Raw genomic sequence first — 21,810 nt, forward strand, 5'->3', positions numbered from 1 at the left:
CTCTGGGTACCCACGAGTCTCCCCTTTACAGAAATACCCACTTCATGATAATCACATGCAGTTTGGGGCAAATCATAGTAAAGTCAGCACACTGACACACTGACAGCTGTTGTTGCCTTTTGGGCTGCAGTTTGCCATGTTATGTTAAATGCAGTACCTGTGAAGGTTTCTTTGTCATTGTTTTGTGTTCTTAATTGATTTCCAGTAATAGATAATAACATATATTTGCATTAAACAAGCATATTTGCCCACTCCCATATTGACAAGACTATTAAATACTTGACAAATCTCCCTTTAAGGTACATTTTGATCATGATTAACTATGGAAAATCATGCGATTAATCGCTTTTAAATATTTTAATCGATTGACATCCTTGTTTGTAAGTTAAAACTTGAAAAGCTATACTGATACCAATTTGCACATGAAAAATAAGGGAGAATAAAACCATATCTTAAATGGTAAGATTAATGAATGCAGGGAGTTTTAAACCAAACTGAACCTACTTTTTACTGCAGCTCGACAGAACGCTGAACTAATTTGGATAAATTGACTTTGGTAGGCCTCGGCTTGTTTAATAAGGTTGCCTCCGCTCAGCTGAGGGCGCCGACGCTTTCTTCTCCACTTGGATTTATCTTTAGCCGCCGGCAATGTCTGCTGTCAGAGAGAATGATTTTATATACAATCTGGAAATGGACTTTTACCACACCGACCTTGATAAAAGTCTTAACACAGACAAGCGAAAGACTCACTTCTCATTACTAAACGTGAATATGGCTCACGAGCAGTGCTGGGGAGAGGAAATACAGCGGTGCACAACACAGTGACACAAATACCTCAGAGCTGTCACCCCAAATTACAACTTCATTGTACAACCTGAGGAAGCAGCTCTCATCCCACCAACCCTTCCACCCTCAACTCCTCTGAAACAAACGTCTGCATTCTAATTAACTAAACGGAGGCTCTATAAATAAAATGGATCTCTTCTAATTTAGGCATTCAGGCATGAAAGGCTTCGCGGCGGCGCCTGAACTCTTTCCCCACCTTGCCGGGAGAAACAAACAAATTAGTCAACTTACATTAAAGCACGCCCGCTGTGCGCGACAGGCATCTATTTTCAGGTTGAATTTTTTCGCCTCAGATCTGAAACTGGGGAAGGCATCTCTCAAAGAAGTCGTGCCGATTTCATTTGACTGTTGGGAGTTTTGGGTATACTCGCATAATCCTCTGAAGAAGTTTGATTTCGAGGTAGGAAATTGGCTGTGGACTTTTTTTGGGGGGGGTGTTTCTTAGCCAGTCACAGCTCAAAATATAGGTATGTGTAAGTTTGCATCAGCATGCAGCTGAGGGAAGCCAGTTATTCTCAATGCAGGATATTAGTTATAAAGGAGCAGAATAAGAATAGAACAGATGTAAAATCTATTTATTGGTATAAATTATCATAGGATTTAGTGATTTTAAAGGGTGATGGAAGGGTTATTTTTTCTTTTTGCTGAATACAAAATAAGAAAAAGAAACAATATCTCATCTTATGGTGTGACTGGCATGTCGTTCACACAACAAAATCCCACGTTGTCATGGCATTTAGGATAAAATCTCAGGTTTTTATTTGTGTCTATGCACAGAACGTGTGTGGGAGGGTGTGTCGCCGTCCCACCCAGGAGACTTTTGGAGTGTGAAATGGCTGCTTGGCAGACACCACCCCTGAGACAGATATGAATATGGAAACACATTGACACATACGCACCCAAACATTCTGTTACCCGTTTACAAACAGGTATGGAGTTGTTAAATACATCATGTCGCCTGACTGGTCTGCACTGAACCGGGGCTCATCACCCAACATCAGTATTGGATCTCATTCTTGTGGCTGAATGGGAGCGAATCCCTACAGCAAGGTTCCTGGCATTCACAGAAGAGCATATTTATATGTCCTGCAATTGCATATTTGTGCAATTTCCATGTGTCCATACACTTTTGGCCATACTGCATATGTCACCTAATCCGTCCTGATGGTTAAATACCACTGTAGATGGGATATTACGTTACACCATGTGGTGCTAATGCCATTCTGGCTTCCATTGCTGCTCAATAAATACAGTGTAATCCAATAAACCTAATTGAATGACCATAGACGGAAGCATTTATTTACAATGATTAAAGAATAACTGCTAGGGCTTGCTTTCTCGGTTCATTTTTAATCTAATGCACAGCAGCTACTTTAGCTGCAGTTGTGTGGCATCTGAAAACAGACACAGAGTTCTGTCTGTGTTTATGTCTTTATCTTTATGTACATTTGGAGTATTAAAGAGCCACTTTGGTATTTTTCAACCCTATTGTCCAATGTTTTTGTGTCTAAGTGACTAATGGGGACAACATGTGTTGATATTGGTTCAGTATTGAGGGAGAACGCTGCAGACGGCAGTCGCTAAACGACTACAATGTAGGGCTGACCGAACCGAACGCTTTGGAGCTTCGACCTCCTCTCTCCTCTCTCCTCTCTCACTCACGTTTCCACTGTTGTCTCCCATCAACAAGTCACGCGACACATTAACTAACAGCCTGTAAAGGTCTGTAGGGTCCTTTCCATAATGTTGTCAGACACTTCTAACAACAATCTGAGCCTGTCAGTGGCAAAAACAAGCTCTTTCAGTGGATGTAAACTGACGGTGCACAATTGCCCGGGCAATTACACTACAGCTTGTTTAGCGTCTGCAGCGTTCTCCCTCAATACTGGACCAATTTAAAAAATTGTTGTCCCCATTAGTCACTTAGACACAAAAACATTGGAAAATAGGATCCAGGTGAAAATACCGAAGTTACCCTTTAAGCTAGTTTCTCAGAAGCCTCATACTTAATCTTACTTTGTCTCAGAGGCAAGGCACTACATTTGATTTTTTTTTTTTCTGTTTTGGTTGTATTTTGTATAACCCCAGAATTGGAAAACTACTCGGCTCCCTCAAGGGCGCCGCACTCGGGAAACCTTTGAACGCAATTCCATTGTAAAAGTACAACACTTTTCAAACCTTAATTCTCGCCTCGGCTAGGGATTGAACAGTTAAATCACAAGTCTCTAAACCGTGGCGTCTTTTGATTCAAGCGGTCGTTTCCAAATGAGAGCGGAGACCAGTTTTCCCTCCGTCCGCCTTGTCCATCCATCCTCGTTATAAAAACCCCCTCTTGCCTCTTCGGCGACCCGCGTCTCAACACTACTCCACTCCTGGAACCAGCCGGTATTAAGACTGACTCTTCAATCCCAGACGATCGATGCCGTCACTTACCGACTGAGTCACACCGCTGATTACAGCGTCCCTCAATTTACAGTGCCGTCGGTGGAGGAGTGGAAGGAGGGGAAGGGGGGTGGGTGGACTGCTAGATGAGCTGGACTCCCTGCTGGGCTACTGCGAGGCTCTGCTGCTTCCAGGTGTAGATGGTTGAAAGAAAATAACTTTAGTGCTTACAGTAGCTGCTATGAATGTTTCTTTTAAAAATCATTTTATCCTAGATGACTAGGAAAAGAACCCAGCCAGGAGGGCTCCACACTCTCTACTCTGTTGGAAACCAGCTGACACTGTGCGAGCTGAGGTTTCGCTGCAGTACGAGAGAGCATGTTGGCCTGTCTCCCGCTGGCTCGTAATTACATGTGCATTCACGCCTCGCACGCTCAAGAGTCATAAAATGTGATTACAGATATTTGACATGAAAAACTGAAAAGGCAACGTTTTTGTTATGAACTGAAAAGAAGGCTCCCTGCAGATTCTCCAGGGTCACACATGGCCCATTACCTGCTGTCAAGACAGCCATTTAAAAAAGACAAATCTAACCAAATTCAACACATTTCCTCTGATTCCACATTAAGAAAAGGGAGAAAGCCGGGAAAGTTTAGAGACAAAAGGCAGACATTTCCTGACAGTTCCCTCATGTTGGATTCCAGAGCGAGGAGGAGACGGTGCCAGGTCTTCCAGCGGAGCGTAACGCATCGCGACTTGTTCTGTGCACTGCCTGACATGCCTCTCTGAAAACATGAAAAACGTGTGGGAAGACATTAACAATGAGAGCGCTTCATATCTCTCACTTGTACACAGCCTGTGTGATGTTCTACACAAATGATAAAAACACCAGGATTGAAATACTCAATAGCCAAGAGCTGTTGTTCACTTTCTAAATCAAATGTGACATATATATATCAGAATGGCACATAGGCTACGGGTACATCGCAGAAAGTCAAGGCCGCGCCCCCTTTTGGAGGAACAAAAATCGTAGATCTCATAGACTTCAATACAATTTGGCGTATGTTTGGATTGTAATTTTGCCAAGTTCGTATGCATTCATCTCTTGTCGAATACATATTTTGCGACCTTGCCTGAACCGGAGGGTTCGCGATACCTCAGCCATTTAGCACACTGACAGTAAATATTAACGTATCGTATGTGCCTCAGATCTCGGTGTGAAAGCCTCGGTTAACCTGCTACACAACAGCTTTTCTTCATTTTCTCTCCTGTGACGGCGAGTTTCTTTCCCCCAAAAGGGAGCGCAGCCTCGGCGATGACGCCACGCTGGTCTGGTCTATAGCTTGGAGCTTGGAGATCAGCGTTTTGGGATTTATTGTTGGTGCAACCAATTACACAGCAACTCATTACCAGTTCATTTAAAGTAAAAGTTTGGAGACATGTTTCAACTTCTTCTATTTACGCTGTCACCGTCTATGAGGGACTAAGGGATTGTTTTCTCCCAGAAGGGGACGTGGTCATGAGAGCCTACTCTGTATGATGAACTGTATTGCCGGTCTTATCTATCTATCTATCTATATATCTGGGCAGATCCTCATCAGCTATCTTAATGAGCTCCATTGAGGCTGTGATTAATTTCCTGCTAATAAATGATGTATGTTCCCAGCAGGTTGCTATGCTTGTGTATTCACTGCCTCGATTACAGCTCCATGTAAATTTCTATGTATGTGTGTGTGAGTGAGTGTGATTTGAACATGCCCGTTATCTGCCCGCTGACAGATACATGACATCTGGTGTGTTCACGGTGTTGATTATACGGGAGGAGCAGTGCTTGTTGGATGGCGTTAGGAGCGATAAAAGTCATTAAAAAAACCCACACAATACCACCAATTAGCTACTCAACATGAAGGCTTTTCCCCCTGAGACCACACAATACCACGGATTATACAGGCCAATATCCCTAGGAATTACATCTGTATTGGACAAATCCACACATCACGTTGTACATCCAATGGCAACGTATGCAAGAAATGACAATTCTCACACCCACTTCTTCAAATACCTACGCTTGGTCAGTGGCCCTACGCTTCAAACTATGGCGCTCTAGGTAACCCTCTAGTGTCAGTGTTGGACGTGTTAGGGACGACATGTCAGTTTCCAGTCACATAGTGTCTTTTCAAAATAAACGTCTAATGTAGGCTTACCTAGTTTTTAGGTTTAGGCAACAAAAGTACTTGGTTAGGCTTTGGAAAAGATCGCGGTTTGAGTTAAAATAAGTATGTAAGTTACGTAAAATAAGTACGCTTGTTACGTAACTGGTGATAAGTACGTCAGTTGAGTAACAAAAGTAAAGTGAAATAAGTCAACATTGACTTGGTTCCACGTGGAAATTTCACCTAGCGGTCTCCCGGGTGAAAGTCCCGTGTTTGTTTGAGCCAACCATCCACCCTTCCTTGATTAAGGCTCAGAAAGATTGTGGTATGAGCTGTAACAACTCAGCTATTTGCTCGCCACTCCCAACAAGGTTTCACGGTATAACGTTGTTACGCTACTTCTGTATTTGTATTTTCACTCCCGACTCGTCAAATGCAGCATCTTGGTCAGCAGGTCAAACTATGACGCTCTACATGGCCGTCTTTATGATGAGAGTAAAGGATGAAGTCAGGTTATGTAGTATAAAGAGCAATAAAGTCCGCGTAGGGAGGAGATCAGGGTGGATGGTTCGGTCCAAAAACACAGGACTTTCTCCCAGGAGACCGGTGTTCTTGTCCCATGTGAAACCAAAAAGTCAACGTAGACTTATTTTAAGTTATGTAATGTTACTGCGTCGCTTACATAACGTAGCCTATTTAACTACGCTTCGTGGGTTACTTAACGCAACGTCATTTTAATATGTTGCTTACGTAACGTAGTCTACTTCACTACATAACAAACATACTTATTTTAACCCAAACCACGATCTTTTCCTAAACCTTACCAAGTAGTTTTGTTGCCTAAACCTAACCAAGTTGTTTCCTGTGAAATGTATTTTGAAATTATAGTGTATGCATGTAACGAGCAGAAATTAACGATTGGAAAACTGACTAGAGGAGTACCTAGAGCGTCATAGTTTGAAGTGTAGGGACACTGACCAAGCTGCTGCATCTGAAAAGAGACAGCCACTATTTACCTGACCTAATAATGTAGTCTTGAAGGAAAATGTAAAAGTAGATTGTTTTGGCGCCTGGGTTAGCTCAGTTGATTAGAGCGGGTGTCCATGTATTAAGGCTTGGTCCTGACCGCGGCGGCCCAGGTTCGAATCTGGCCTGTGGCCCTTTCCGCATCCACTCTCTCTCTCCCCCCTTTCAAGACTCTATCCACTGTCCTGTCATAAAAATGGAAAATGCCCCCAAAAAAATAACTTTAAAAAAAAAAAAAAAAAAAAAGTAGATTGTTTTAAGCTTTTGAACAAATGACCAACACTGTTGTTTTTCACACAGTCTCCCTCAAACATGACAACAATAGCTTCACTTTTATTTGCGCCAACTTCGTGTTCATGATTTAATAAGGGCGATTTCTTCATAACTTCCGTCAAAGCTACAGTAATTGGGCCCGTGTCTTTAAAAGGGGATGTTGGAGCTGCGGTGTTAAAAGAAAGAGGAGGACAGTCAAACAAAGACACAATCACAATTAGAGCCCTGACATCCGCCAAATGGCCCACACGTTCCTTATCTTCCTACTTTCAAACAAACAAAACAAACACGAGTACAAACGAGGCGAACCTGCTTCCTTCGAAATCTACGGGGTAAAAAACACCTCCCTAGAATAAATGTCACCACACTGAGGAAGTGAACATGAATGCAGCACTGGGACCGGGATGCTCAAGGCTGGGACCCGTTTTCATTCAAACATCAAAGAAACATAAAAGAAAGAGAGAATGACAAGCACGCACGCACCCACACACCCACGCACGCACACACACACACACACACACACACTCTCGGTATCCCACTGAGTCGCTGAATCCCATCATACTTGACTCAACCTGAGAATACTTACTTAGCATACAATGCCCCGAAAATCAACAGACATGACAGTGCTGTGTGGCGTGCACTCCTGCCTGTTTGAAGTAGTTACAAAGAGGAGATTTAAAATGTCTGCTACAAAGCGGTCAGTGACTTTAATATCAAAGGAAGTGAAAGGACGGGTGTGGAGTACAGGTGACTGCAGAACGTCTGTATAAGCCTGGACACAGCAGTAGGGAGGCTTAAGATGGACAATGGCACCACTGCAAAAGAAAAAAAAAAGTAAGCAGTTGTGGAAAGAAGTTTTCTAGTATTCTACTTTGAATGCTTTTCAGACACCGATATATGGCACAGCAGTTTTTACTCTTTTGAGGTAAGATGCTTGTGAAGTAGAACTAGCACAAGTATTCTTCCCACCATAAACCCCAAACAAAAGCCTGGTGTCCACCTCTAGTTCCTATCCAGTTTGAATGATGCACTTATTTGTCGCTTTGGACAAAGGTGTCCGCCAAATTAATGGTTACAAGTTATTGTAGCGTAGGTCATTTGGAGCAGAGCCAGAGAGAGAGATAGAGAGAGCGGCGGCGGCGGCGGCGACGGCAGCGCGTAACATTATCGACTCCGGCCCAAGCAGGAAAAGTTAACGGTGTTTGGTTTGTCCGTTCCGGGCTACTGTAGAAACATGGCGTTGCAACATGGCAAACTCCTGCTCCCTATGTAGATATAAACGGCTCATTCTAAGGTAACGAAAACACAATAATTCATATTTTTTGATGATTATACACTAAAAACAAGCTTAATTTAATAATGCTATATTCCATTTCTGCCAATAGGATCTCCCTAATTGTTACACAATGGTCCTTTAAAGAGTTGATATAATAAAAAAAGAGTAACTCATTAAATCTGATGAATCACTTTATTCAAATTGAGGGATTTTAATTTTTCTTTAGGGTAATGTCATAAAATATGACAGCAGACATACTACACTTTATTCAAAAACCTTAATAGATGCTTCAAATCGGTACAGCCCTAATTAAAATACAATGGAGCGGGGTGAATTCTGAGTTGAGTGCAGAGCTCAATGTGAGCAAAGAGCGGAAATTCTCACCACAACGCACATGCGATGCACCTCACCATACAATATCATATATTATATTAAATGTGGTCAGTCACGATTATTAACAATAACTGGTATATAGATAAAAGTTTTACCTTAAAGATTCTGTTACATGTAATATACACTGAGCTTATAAAGAAAATGTTGCAATGAGCTTTCTAACAATGAGTTCCTTTTCATTTTGCTCAGTCCACCTCTTGGTGCATCATGGATGAACATATATATATATATATACAGTATATCTTAATTAACCTTTCCCCTTCCTCTTATCTACAGCCCTCCTGCAGATCGAAGTGGTAAGGAGAAGAACAAAGCTTTTAACTTGTGAGTCATTTAATGGGTCTTTTGAAAAGAGTAGGCGATCTTACTATTGTGCACTGACAGAATAACGTGACCATTAAGCGATAAATTCCATTATAAGACACTACAGGGCTGCTGGCATGTTGTTTATAAAGTAAATAAATTAATAAAACAATCCCACTGCTTATTAGCCCAGATTCATATCTCCTGCTTCCAAAAATCTTCCATCATCCCTCGTGGCGATAAGCATACTGTATTCATGCACATATCACCATTATCAATATTTAATACCCACAGTACAGAGACCACTGCACAGCTGCTGAAGGAGTCTGTAATGTGGCTCTGCAGGGTTTGAAACAGAGAGAGTGTGTCTGCTCAGTGCACTTATTTATTTATATCAATACGACGAGAAGTCTTTGTTTGTTTTTTATCAGCTGGCATTAGTTTTATACACAGCAAGCAACACAAAAAAAAATAAAAAATGAAAGACAGTGCAGCATGCAATATGAACTGTGAGCCGTGTTCTTATCTGTGGCGACACCGCAACACAATGAAGCCTATTCTCCTGAGCCACTCAGACACACACAGCGCGCTGGTAGATGGTACAGTATATTACTTCTTCACATAACAGCTTCTGCAGTATCAATTATCTGTTATGTTTGTTTATCCACTCCGTTGTCATTGAGAAATGTTTCTTTGTGTTTTTTCCGTTAACCCGTTTCAACACAATGCCGACGCAGTGGAGTATAATCTCGCTTTGGAATCATTTTGCATTTATATTTTATGTTGTTGAGGTAAACACCTAGAGGCAATCTGAGCCCCCCCTTGGAGCTGGAATGGTTTGAAGAGCTCATATTGGCCTCATTACAAGCTTATTGTTGCGACTGTGTCCTAAATCATTCAACTCATTCACTACTCCCTACTCACTATCTAGAGAGTTCTAGGTAGAGGACTATACAGCGAGCTCATCCACCGCATGAAAAAACACTTTCGGACACTAGTCGGGTAAATCTGCGCCGTTAATTACGTCATTGCCGGCAATTAAAACGTGTCAGATCAACGTCGGCTAGCTAGATACCAAAATTAATTTTTGTGATAAATACATATCATAAGCTACTTTGTTGACTTACCTCTCAGCAAACGAGTGAATTTAAGCTCCTCATCGTAAGCAGTGACGCTGCATATACTGTATGTCTAAGGCTTTTATTGTGAAAGGTAAAAAACGGAAGGAGTAATGCGGTATGTGCTGCCGTGTTTTCCCAAATTAATAAATACTTTGAGGCCATTTGTGTTGTGATCCATTTTACCTTCAGAGCAATGCATGATGGTATATAGTGCTTGGTTAGTGATCACTGCTTCCACTATTTTTCACAACGCGTGACGGGATGCTTAGAGTCCGCTATATAGGGAATTATAATTCTCACTATACAGTCGGACAGCACTACAAAATGGCGAAAGTGAGTGATTTCTGCCACTTTAATTTACATATGTTTATATTTTAGACCGATTTTTTAACTTGCAGTATTTTATGTCTTTATGTCATAGATTCTCATTGTGCTTTTACTTGCGTGATTTTTCTTCTTTTTATACATATTTATTGAGCACTGTTAGAAGGAGCCTGAGATCACCGACGACTGCTTCTCTGTAATTGTTGCGTATATGATAATTAAGAAGTTGAAAACTTGAAATCAATTAAAAAAAAAATGGATTTTCCCACTTATAGGTCCTATTGCACAACCACTGTCTTTTTACAATGGGAATTAAATTTCAAAATGTATAAGTCCTGCTATGGAAATGGTACTGTGGTAAAAATACATAAGTAGTATTATAAATAATCATAAGCAATCACAATTTAGAAAGTTGGCCCCTCTGAATTTTAAAACGTTATACATTATATTATTGGATTATTATTACTGATGGATTAAAGGGACATTACGTGTTGTAGTTGGTTATTTGGTTGGAACTATCTCAAACACTGTTGGGTAGTTTAATCATATTTTATTATCAACATATATGTTGTATCCTGATCTGTGAACTAATGCTGTAAAATACAGTTTGCAGTATGCACTGAAGGCACTTGCTGTTACAGCTAACATAAATTGTATGCCTAGCAGAGCGTATTATTTTATCACTGCATGTGGATGTGTACACATATCATTTCTGTGTGTAAAAAGGACTGTGTGATGCATGCCTTGTTTCCATGAAAACAGGCCGTTCAAGCTCTCCTGCTCCTCCGCTGGGTTTGATCCCATTACTTGCGACAAATACATTATTTACCACAAACACTGACCACGGCGAACAAAGTTATCTCCAGATATTAAACTATAACAACCACACATTTCTTCTCCGGCTAGTCAATTATCTTTGCTGTTGGGAGTTATAACCGGCCGCCCTAATAGGGAGCATGGAACACGACGTCTCTTTCATCATGATTAGTCTGCTGAGAGAGAAAGTTGTTCCTGTCACTCTGAGTTTTTCTGAAAAGTTAAAACCATTCTCTGAACTTTTGAAAGTGCTCTGCTCTGCCACAGAATCACCAGGTGCAGCTTTCTTTGAAAAGTGATCACCTCTCTGTGCTCCCCATGGCAGCTCTCCACTTGTTTTAAGGTAGAAAATGGCAAGTTGGACAAAGCGAGAGAAAAGTTGAACAAGGAAGAAGTTCAGCTAGTAGTTGCTTGCTGTTAGTTCTGTGACTATTGTTACTGGTATTATCATTATTACTATAATCATCCTTAAGGCAATTGCAAATCAGTTTGTAACATACATTTCAAGCAGTTAAATTGGTCTAACACTCTTATATGTGTCATTGTATTAATCATAATATATTTCTCCAAACCATCTGCACAGTATACTGTATGTGCACACACACAAACACTAAGGTGACCAGGTGTGCACAGCATTTTAATCCCTTGTTCCGCGTCCCACATATTGAGACAATGTCCTGGATTTTTATTGTGTATAGTTTTCAAAAGTCAAACCAGTGCAGGACAGACGCTTTTCTATAATCTGGCTTTTATCCAGTGGCTGTGAAGAAAGCAGGAAAGGCTTTCATCACACGGCTATGTTCAATGTCAGACTGCGCATACGTGGGGTCGAGTGCAGGTTAACCTCTTCTTTGCTATACGCTGCGCCCAACGAGGAAAATCGCGAGTTACCACAAAGCCACAAGCTATGCAGATTTAGGCAGAATATGATGGAAACTACCACAAAGAAAAGGAAATGCAGCTACAACAAAGACTGGGAAATTACTTATAACTGGGTGAAGCCAGTGGAAGGCCATTCTCAGATGTTTTTTTGAAGAATTTGCATTGTGTTGAGTGGGGGGGTGGAGGAATACAACGCAAAGCGACGACCTGAAGCGACAACGACCTGAAGCGACAACGACGTGAAGCGCCGACGCAAAGCGCCGACAATGTGAAACGCAGATGTGAGACGACTACAATGTGAAGTTATGACGATGTGAAGCTACGACGATGTGAAGCGACAACGATGTGAAGCGACAACGATGTGAAGCGACAACGATGTGAAACACCGGTGCAAGCGACTAAGATGTGAAACGACAACGATGTGACACAGTACATGTGAGTCTCTACCAGAGGACAAAGCAAAGAGATGTTACGAGCTATGGGGCAGAATAAAAAAAAATATTTTTAAAGTAAGACAGACGTTACAGTATATTAATTTTAGACTAACTCTCAGACTTGGTAACGTGTCCCACATTGTCCCACATTGTCCCACATTGTCCCACATTCTCCCACACAAATATACTCTTTGTCCCACCCTTGGTTTGTTGATAACTGGTCACCTTACCACACACACACACACACACACTCTTCATCAAGACTTCAAGACTTCTGTCTCTCCCCTGTCAGGTTCCAATTAAGATGATCACTCACACAAATGTAAACGTGCGTTTTATCTTACAGCTGCGAGTCACAACAAACTTTTGATCAATGCATGCGTGAGCATGTACGTCGACACGCGCACGCTGACACTTTCTATGTGACTTTCAAAATTAGCTGTCAAAATCATTAATCATGATGCGCTAATCAGGTCTGTTTGTGTTTGTTTGTGTCTCCCTCTGAGAATCATGCTGTTTCTAACAAATTAATCCCCCCCAACGGGGTGTGTGTGTAAATAAACCAAATGGTCGATGTTTTGCAAGGTGTTGCTCTGTGTGATTTCTCCACACTCTTTTAAAATCTGAAAATAAGGCAGAATATTGCTAATGATTGTTAATAGAAAGCCATACAAACAGAACTCTCTTCATTACTGCCTTTTGATTCGTCTCAAAATTCATCTCACATGTTGTTCTGCGTCTCCGTGGTACTCAGCAAAAGAGAAGCTGACACTAATCGAAACTTGTCTCGTTGCTGAGAGGCATCTGTTATATCCTTCCAACAGAATAACAAATACTAATCCTAGATCAGTTTAATCTGTTGTGTTATTTGATTGGACTTTTAATGTATTTTGGAGATGTCAGCGAGTCATAAATAAAACCTGGAAAGCAGAATAAGAAACACTGTGGGTGCATCTAGAAATACAGACATATAGGATAGAACTGGAGAGCTCCAGCATATGACAGATAAAGTTTGCAGATGACAACAAATCAGTGTCTGTATCAGGTAACAACTGAAGAGGGGAAAACTCCAGCAACACTTCCAGTACACACACACACGCACTTTGGATGTTATCAGCAGATTAAATGGCTGTTATCAGCGGTAATCATAGATATGGGTTAGAAGGGGCCTGCTACACCTACTGGTAGGTTAAGAAAGCCGTTATCATCTATTCACATGGTTGATGGACAAGAAGACAATGCTGACCTCTAGTGGCCGTAGTAATTATAAGGGAGCAAAGGAGGAAGTCAGGTGTTGAAGTATAAAGAGCGACAAAGTCCACTTGGGGTGGCGTTCAGGGGCATGGATGGGTCAAACAAACACAGGACTTTCACCCAGGAGAGCGCTGTTCGTGTCCCATGTGAAACCAAAAGTCAACGTTGACTTATTTTACTGCACTTCTGTGACATAATGTATGTACTTCACTAACACCAAGTTTAAAATATTACATAACAAGCGTACTTATCTAAACCAAAAACCATAATCATTCCTAAACCTAACCAAGTAAGGTTTTTTTGCCTATAAAAACAAAACAAGTTGTTTATAAACAGTATATATAAAAATATAATGCTCGAGAATGCTATGTTGTGAACAACAAATCCGTGTTGAAATCGGTAGGATGAGTGCTAGTTAACGAGAGGTGCCATTGATTGACATTGTGATGCCTTCAAGCTCTAATAAGTAAAAATGAGTATTGGGCAAAGGTAAATTATAGTGTTATCATGATTCCATGGTAAACTTGAATGTTGGAGATGTTTTCACAGCAATATCAAATAGATAATAGAGAGGGAATTATGACCTGTTTAACGTCCTAACAAAAAACAGTATGCAAACGGTAATAAAGGATTAAATTAAGAAAATAATTATTGTGGCATCAAAAGGTGCGGTGAAAAATTTTAAATTATATGCTGGTGCACCTAAATGAAAAAGTTAGGCGCACCAATGCAGCCAATGTGAAAAGTAATTTTGTAGCCCTGGTATATAGTGCTATATTTTTATTGATCTATTTTTCTCATTGCTTTTTCTCATTACATTTAATTGCACCGCTAACCCTGTGCTAACCTACATATGACTAATACAGTAATAAAGTAAAACTGATTAATGTACCGGGTGCTAAGGTTACATGGCCACCTGCTAATGCTCATTTTTACCACCAAATCCAGACCCAAAGAAAGACAGCCAACACTAGCTAGATACGCTCCTTTTCAAGTGGAATACAAACTGAACAGCTCCATAAGTCCTCCTGAATGTTGAATGTTGTGTAAGGACAGACGGCTTAAATCGCTAACAGTTGACAGCCAATGCTGTGCAAATTTGTTGTATCAACATTTGTATCCGACACAGTATAATATCCCAGTTAGGAACGCATCATTAAAGTTGATAGCGAGTCTTCTAGCAGTGCTGACTCTCAGCTGTCACTCAGCTGATGTCATACTGTATGAGATGTCCACTCAGGCCTGGCTGGCTTGAAGCTTAGACACAATAATACAGTGACCAAAAATGTTGTTTTCGGAAAATGGAAAAAATATGCACAATAGCTGTAATATCAGTCTGGCTTATCATTGCTTAAAGACACAGTGAGAATAATGCAAGTTTAACTTGAATCATTCTAACACAATTGACTTGGTTTTGATTGTCTGGAGAGAATTAAGTTGCCTCGGAGCCTCCATCCACTGCTACAAAACATGCTGGTTAAGATATCATGCAATTGGTTTAATGTAATATGACTGGAAGATAAATCATTTTAGCAAATATCAGGCTACTCAAAAGCATTTTATCTAATATATTTTAGAACTCGAGGGTGCTGGTAACTACAGCAGTTATTAGAAGGACTGGGTTTTGTATGATAACACGTCAATTCAGTTGTACTTTCCTGCGGATACAATCTGTGATAGTAGTTACCATGCGGATAATTACATCAGTCTATATTAACAGATGCATCATGGCAGCGTTTGGAATGGTGTTATCTGATTATTACAAGATTTACTGTCCGGAGGTGTAATGCCGTAAGTAGAAGAAGTACTGCATGTGTGTTTGTGTGTGTGTGCTGATGCTCTTAATATGGGTCTTAGTCACTGCCTCCGAGCTGCAGGGCACACAGTTACAGGGCAGACTTCCTGCAGATACTTTGCAGGAACAGGCTGAAGAGTTATAGAGGTGGTGTTGAAACGATGGGCCTACTGTTTTAATATGAGCAATGTTTCCAAGGTTAAAAACGATTTATCTTTCTATAGATGATAACGAGAAACACGAGAAAAAGATGAACAAGAAAGCACTTATGTGCAAATGAAAAAGAAGAAGCTAGAATTACCCAGTTTTTAGTGGCCAAATGACAGATTTTTATCTGCATCATTTAACAAAAAGTCCATAATAACCTTTCAGCATATTGTAATTCATATTGTAACCCAAAATAGACTTTTGCACCTCCTCATGGCTCTGTTTTTAGGCTTTAGAAAATCTAGCCCGTGATGGGAGACTTTGACCAATCACAGGTCATTTCAGAGCGAGAGAGCATTCCTATTGGCTGTTTATTCAACGGAGGTAGCTGTCAATCACGCACAAACTCCGATTAAATGGTCAAACTAGGCAGCGCTGATCAAATATGTGTTTCTGAAAACACTTTATGTGAGAAATAGGCATTATTGTAACAGAAATGTTGTTTCATGTTTCATCAGCGCTGCCTAGTTTGACCATTTGATTGAAGTTTGTGAGTGATTGACAGCTGCTCAGAGACAGCAAGGCTGCAGCTCGGCTCTGATTGGTTGTTTTCCTCCGGTCTATGAAATCTTGCAGATGCCGTTTGCAGCACCGGAGGACACAGAGACACATGATTTTTTTTCAGATTACCCGTCTAATGCACTACTGTCAGGATATAGTGACCGTTTTATAAAAATAACTTTTTCAATCATATTTGCTCCACTTCTACCTACTGCTGCTTTAATTTACCATAAAAATGATCTTATAGATTTGAAGTATAAGATCCAACTTTCAGTTTCTGTACTGCAGTGTTTCTGTAAAAGATATACTTTTAAAAAATATGCTGTAAATGGACAACTTACTGACAGCAGACATATAATTTCTTAGCTGAAGGCAAAACTGTCTGCTCATCCATTACACTGACCTCCACCTTCAATTCCCATCCGAACCACTACGTGTTTAAGTCACATAAGGTCGGCCCTCTCCTTCACTCCATTTATATAATGTATGAAACCCCTTCTCATAAAATAAACTATGAATCTAACATGAGATCGGGGTGAAACATTAGTCGCCAGGGCTGTTTTGTTTCCCTGAGCTAAGAAAACAGAAGAGGTCACAGAGGTTTCTTGATTTTATGCTTAAAAAATGGTCAAGTGCTCCGAGTGCATGCGGATAAGTCTGCTTGTCAAAACATTCACAGATGAACAATAGCGAGTTCTGTGCTTTTCCCGATAAAGTCATTCTGCAACATTTGTGCTTTTACTTTAATTTTTGTTTTGATGAAGTATTTGCATCAATAGAAAATGCTGGCGTCACTTTTTTTCTCTTCATAACTCCATTGTTCTGTTTGAGCTCCACTGTTGTCCAAACACTATTAAAAACACATCAATGAGCCACACCGGAGTTTATTTTGAGTCAATCCCACATACACTACCCCACTGCTTTAAATACTCACAAGCGTGTATTAAAAGAACAGTGTTTAGCATTTCAGGGAATCTATTATCAGAAATGGAATTTAATATTCATAGCTATTTTTTCCTTAGTGTATTATCACCTGAAACTAAGAATTGTTGTGTTTTTGTTAGCTTAGAATGAGTCTTTCGTATCTACATAGGGAGAGGACCCTTCACGGAGTCCGCCATGTTTCTACAGTAGCTCAGAACGGACAAACCAAACACTGGCTCTAGAGAGAGCTTTTCATGTTTCAATGTTACCTGAAGGCCATCGAAGTTTTCTGACACTCTTAGAAAGGGAGGGGTGGGCGGAGGGGTATTCAATTGGTTGCAATCTGCAACCTCACCACTAGATGCCACTGCACACACTCTGCTCCTTTAAGGCCCCATGTACATTTAACAACTGCTGTTTTCCTGTTTTAGGAAAAATACTAAGCCTTTATTAAAATTAAACTATATATTTAATCATAGTAAAGGCTCCAAATAAATGACAAAAACCTTCAGAAAAACACATACAAGTGTTTTTCTGATCTAACGCCCCTATTGGATGGATGACATTGTTTGTCAGATTAACGTTGTGGTTAAGGTTTGGTTAGGTTTAGGCAAAAAAAAACTACTTGGTTAAGGGACATTCGCTGTCATCGTTACATTAATAACCACATAATAAAGGTTAGGGAATGGAAAAGCATTGAGATATTATAAAACACATTGTTGTTTTCTATCTTTTTATGAGATTTGTTGACAATAAGAAAACATAAGGCATAATGCCAGTCTTATCTTTTGATTGTTTGTTAAGGTTGTAACTAGGGCTGTCAAAGTTAATGTGGTAATAAAGTGTGAACGCATATTCGTTTTAACGCCACTAGTTTCTTTAACGCATTAACGCAATCAATCTTTCGCAGATTGTGGCAGGTTCAGTTTGAAAGCTAGAGTAAAGACATTGCTATCATATGAAACTAGAAAACCTGCATAGGTACCAACCATGACATTCTAGCTTCTTGCGAAGGAGGCTAAATAACGCTGCAAACTTGCGCTAAACTTTGGTGAGGAAAAACTATCATGGCCTTTTTCAAAGGGGTCCCTTGACCTCTGACCTCAAGATATGTGAATGAAAATGGGTTCTATGGGTACCCACGAGTCTCCCTTTTACAGACATGCCCACTTTATGCATTCTACTGCATTCTAAGAAATTGTTGTTGCATGTTGGGCTTGAGTTCACCATGTTATGATTTGAGCATATTTGTTTATGCTAAATGCAGTACCTGTGAGGGTTTCTTGACAATATTCGTCATTGTTTAGTGTTGTTAGTTGATTTCCAATAATAAATATATACATACATTTACAAAAAGCAAGCATATTTGCCCACTCCCATGTTGATAAGAGTATTAAATACTTGACAAATCTCCCTTTAAGGTACATTTTAAACAGATAAAAAATGTGTGGGTAATCATGGTTAATTGTGATTAACTATGGAGTAGAGTAGAAAAATAGTGCTGTCAAGATAATAACACTGACTTTCAAATGTGTGATAACTAGAGATACTTTTAATTGCGGTGTCACAGAAGGGGTTTTAGAGTTGTTAGGGTTCCTTAAGCAATGTCTATTTATCCATGCTAACTGACACTAAATGAGGCGTTCAGGGTCGCAACAAGAGCACATTTAGGGTAGGACTTCCCTTTGAGGACCACTGTACCATCTGTTCTTATTATACGAGGGAGTTCCAGAGGTCATGGAAGTAAACTGGATTGTAACGGTTCAATTGAGAGCCCGCCCTTCTGAGACACAATGCTGAGAATTGAGTTATAATTAGATGAGATTGACAGCGTCTTTGAGGTAATTAAGCAGAAAGGGCTGATGAAAATTCCCCCAGGTGGGCAGGGGTGTGGGAGAAGTGGCAGGCAGGAAGCGCTCTTTCGAGTCGGGAATTAAAAATGATTATTGGAGGGATGATGAGTTAGAAGAGAGACGCAGAGGGAGAGGGAGAGAGAGAGAGAGAGAGAGAGAGAGCATGACATAAGGCCCGTAGGTTCCTCCCTCACTTATTTGTCACGCCTATTTGCTCCCATGTTAGTGCTGCTTATGCGACCTCGGAGCGGCGGCACCCTCGTCAGCCCCGCGACTTTATGATGCTATAACAGTTAGCCATGACAATATGCATCCAATTAACAGACTTTATGCGATTAGTCAGCCTATCCATTCATCTAATGTGATTCGCCTCATTACCGGATGACTTCATAAGGAAGATGATCTGACGGCAGACACACACACACACACTGACAAAGACGAGGAGGAGGAGGAGGGGCGTGTGGAGGAGATGATGAAAGCTCATTTAATCAGAGAGCCCATTCCATATGATGAGGGGACCAATGTTTCCTCCTCTCAATGATAATGATTTGACTAGGACAAAACCATCTAGTGTGATAATGCTGAATGTTAAAAAGCCCATTTTAACGTACAGAATATTGTCACTTCATATGAGGATGGACTGCAAAGACTGATACAGTGGAGAGTCACCAAGCAGTAAAAAGCCTGGACATGATCTTTTATTTCAGCTTTTGAGTAGCTTTTAGGATTGACAACTTAAGTAAGGCAGCTGCAGCCAAGGGGATTAGAGAACCGGGGTTTTGATTGGAAGAGTGAACTCCATAAACCTTGTGGAGGGAAAAGTGAATGCCTGTAGTTTGTACTAAAGTCGCCAAGGTCTGCGATATCTTGCCTACAATTTCCTCAGAGATGAATGTGTATAGCATGTGATGTAGAAAAGAGCTACATTCAGCCAGTGTTCCCTGGATAAATTAAACAGAAGGCTATCATGTCATGTAAAAAGAGCTTTCTACTGGCTTTGGTAAGCTGCTACTGGGTGTAGAACCAGCCCTGCCAGATGATATTAAGTAACAGTATTTTATTTTAGTCACGCTAGCTGTGTGACTCTACAGATGGTAGGATGGAGTCAGTCATTTTCATTGGTTGCTTAGTCCATTAGTTCAGTCCTGACTGAAATACTCATCGTTAGACAATTATGTTAAAAATATTACAGATGAATCCTCTACTTTTTCAAGCTGTCCTCACGTCCGTATAATTCGTCTGTGCAAGCAGTTTATTACAACCCATATCCATGTTTGTTGTTAGGTGTCGACCACTTGTGGCCCTGGTAATTATGACGGGAGCAGAGGAGGAAGTCAGGTGACGTAGTATAAAGAGTGACTGCATAGGAAGGAGGTTGGGGTGGATTGATCGGTCAAACAAGCACAGGACTTTCACCTTGGAGACCGCTGTTCGTGTCCTGTGTGAAACCAAAAGTCACTACTCTGAGTTATTTTAAGTTACATTTATAACAAAGTTGGTACGTAACAAAGTTAGAACGTAACGAAGTTAGCACGTAACAAAGTTAGAACGTAACGAAGTTAGTACGTAAAGAAGTTAGTACGTAAAGAAGTTAGTACGTAAAGACGTTAGTACGTAAAGAAGTTAGTACGTAATGAAGTTAGCACGTAACAAAGTTAGAACGTAACGAAGTTAGTACGTAAAGAAGTTAGTACGTAAAGAAGTTAGTACGTAAAGACGTTAGTACGTAAAGAAGTTAGTACGTAATGAAGTTAGCACGTAACAAAGTTAGAACGTAACGAAGTTAGTACGTAAAGAAGTTAGTACGTAAAGAAGTTAGTATGTAAAGACGTTAGTACGTAAAGAAGTTAGTACGTAACGAAGGTAGTGCGTAACGAAGGTAGTACTGAACGAAGCTAGTACATAATGGAGCTAGCACATAACGAAGCTAGCACATAACGAAGCTAGTACATAACGAAGCTAGTACATAACGAAGCTATTACATAATGAGGTTAGTACATAACTATGTCAAGTACTACGTCTCGTACGTAACGCTACGTGACATACTTATACTTTAACCCCAAACCGTGATCTTTTCCTAAATCTAATCAATAGTGACCCGCAGGTTCGGGTGAGCTTACTAGAAAATAACGCAGGTTTGGGCAGGCGGGGGACAAATTGACAAAGCAGCGTTCCCAGAAAGTTATTAATAACTTACAGAAACTCTGCATGCGATAGTCCACCTTCTCTTCCCCTCCCTCTGTGTCTCTCTCAAACACACACACACACGCAACGTCTCTGTCCTTGTCTCATTAACACATATTTTTGCAAGTCGGGTGGTGTAGGTTGGCTCTCAACGGGTCGGGTGGGTGCGGGGTATAAAACACCCTAACCCTGACATCACTACTAATCAAGTAGTTTGTGTAATGCTAACCATGCGTTTAAAACTGCGACCATTTCTCAAGGCTGCCTGCACTGAGGTGACACTACTTCTGCACCACTAGATCAGATTTGGCACTGCACAATCATCTAATATCAAAGTAATTCCCACATCTCCTGGGCTGTGTTGAACATACAATGCCCCTATCAGCACAGCCGAGTATACATAGGTCTTGGGACAAAAAAGGTTAAATGAACAAGAGTCATGGACATCGACTTTTGGAACATGAAGGCATACAAACGTGTCACAGTGAGAGACTTTGGCGAGTGCCATCGTCCACATGGGCAGCAAACACATCCACTGCCAGGCAGAAACTAAATATGCTGAAATGAGCATCCAGCAGATGGTCACCCTGGCTCCTCGAAACATGGCACCATACCGGACAATGCCAGAAACTCAAGTCAGAGAACAAAGACAGACACAATGATTAGAAACTAAACGTCTAGAAGTGACATGAGCAGTTTTCTTAGTGATGCAGATCTAACAATTAGAAAATGATGCCTATCTCTTCCCAGCAGACTCCAGCTTTGCCTAATATAAGTGACGTCTATTTTTGCAAGTCTCTGTCCTCTTCTCTGAAAAGCTCAAGTTTAGTGTTCACTTTACAGCACAGCTCTCAGCATTAAGC

The 21,810-nt window shown here is 40.7% G+C and overlaps 1 protein-coding gene across 1 annotated transcript in view; it reads right to left on the bottom strand.

Annotated features, from left to right (window-relative positions):
* Positions 1–21,810, bottom strand: part of astn1 (astrotactin 1) — a 419,969-nt gene that overhangs the window by 98,609 nt on the left and 299,550 nt on the right. The gene's annotated exons all lie outside the window — the stretch shown is intronic.

This window comes from Sebastes umbrosus, chromosome 12 (genome assembly GCF_015220745.1).
Source record: "Sebastes umbrosus isolate fSebUmb1 chromosome 12, fSebUmb1.pri, whole genome shotgun sequence".
Classification (NCBI taxonomy): Eukaryota; Metazoa; Chordata; class Actinopteri; order Perciformes; family Sebastidae; genus Sebastes; species Sebastes umbrosus.